Here is a 1,988-nt window from a genome sequence, read left to right on the forward strand (position 1 = left end):
GGGGTGACTTAGAGGCCAAGCTCTGGGCTGTAGCAGGGCAGATTGAGTCTCTATGCCACCCATAGGACAGGCTTTTATGGTTCCAGTGAGTAAAGGTGGCACAGCTTCCAAGGCCACCTTAGCAAGTGTTACATAAAAGTGACTTAGTAAGTGGAAGTTAGCTAGCAACAAGTAAGAACACAGCCATATTTAGCGCCACAAACTCCTAGTTCCTTAAACACTTGGATCCGAGGAAAATGAAAGCAAGTTCACGAGTACTTCCCACCTGAATTTACAGACTGTCTCAGAACAGATCTGACGTGGTGATCAAAGACCTGATGTGTCATGGGATGGCCTCAAGGTGATCATGCATGGAGAAAGCAAAGCTCATTCAAAGACAGGAAATAAAGAAAAAATAAAAAATGGATGTCAGAAGACACTCTGAAATTTGCTTTTGAGCAAATTTAGAGTAGCTAAAGTGAACACAAGAAATGGTGAAGTAAAAGATCGACAGGCTCGAGAAGACAAATTATTAATGAAATGTGCAGAGACCTGGAATTGGAAGCTAAAAAGGAAAGACATGATCAGCATTTTTCATGCTGAAAGAATTAAGGAGAAAACAATCAGCCTCGACTTGCAAGACTGCAGGATTCTATGGGCAAAATATTGAATGGTGCAAGAAGCATTAAAAGGTGGAAGGAATATAGTCACTATATTACAAATGTGTTGGCATACAGAAATTTCAGAAGTTGGCATATGCACACACACTAATGGTATTGACAAAAGTCTATGATGCACTGAAGTATGGCTTAGCAAGAAGTATGGCTTCAGGAATTAATGAACTCTAATTGAGATGTTTCAACAAACCGATGCAAAGCCAGAAATGTTCATTCATTTATACCAAGAAAATTGGAATACAGCTTCCTTGCCAGCCGGGTGGAAGAGATGCATATTTGGCCCGTTCCTAAGAAAGATGGCCAGAATGTAGACAATTTCAGGTAGCAGCATTAATACCACAAACAAGTAAATTTTTGCTGAAAATAATTTTGAAAAGGTTGTACATCAACAGGGAATTGCCAGAAACTCAAGCTGGATTCAGAGGAGGGTGTGGAACAAGGAGTCTTTCATGGCTGACATCAGATGGATCTTGGCTCAAAGCACAGGATACTAAAAAGATGCTCACTTGGGTTTTATTGACTATGCAAAAGCATTGAACTGTGTGGATCATAATAAATTAGATAAATTGAAAGGGAAATCCATAACATTTCATTATGCACATGCAGAACCTATACATAAATGATCTCATATATTTTCATATATCCACGAATGTGAAGCATATAAGAGGCAAAGTTAAGAAAACTTCTCAGATATAACCAAACACCTTGAGGGAATGAATCACTGGGCCTGGGGGTCTCAAGGCCATTGTATTGGGGAACATGATGGTCAAGTCAAATGGCATCACATAGTTCAAAAAGATAATGTTCTACACCCTACTTTGGTAATAACTGGGGTCTTAAAAGCTTGCACGCAGCCATCCAGGGTGCAGTTATTATTCTCTCTGTCCCGAGGAAGGAAGTGTGATGAAAAGCATCCACACATGGCAATAATTAGTTCAGTAGACTAATGGACTACATAAAGATCAGTCTCCACAATCCGGAGTCCAGAACGAGATGGTTCCGCTCCTACTACCAACGACTCTGAAAAGGATCACATTAGGAGGCCCTGGGCAAATGTGGGACAGAACTCAAGATCATGGGATACTGACGAATAGATACTGTGGGACCCCCAAGATTATGACCTTTAGTCACCCTTCCTCGCTGGAAAGGAACTAACCCACCTAAGTTAGCATAATCAACTCGTTAGGATAAAAAAGGCAACATGTACCTAAGGGCAGAGGGTTGGGACAGGAGGAGGAATGAAAACAAGAAACACTGAAGATGTTACAGTGAGGAGACTGCAATGGATGAGTAGAAACAAAATATGTACAGACTGTTGAGAGTAAAACGGAT

Source organism: Echinops telfairi, unplaced genomic scaffold, assembly GCF_000313985.2.
Source record: "Echinops telfairi isolate 266 unplaced genomic scaffold, ASM31398v2 ScPeMD7_18;HRSCAF=68, whole genome shotgun sequence".
Taxonomy (NCBI): Eukaryota; Metazoa; Chordata; class Mammalia; order Afrosoricida; family Tenrecidae; genus Echinops; species Echinops telfairi.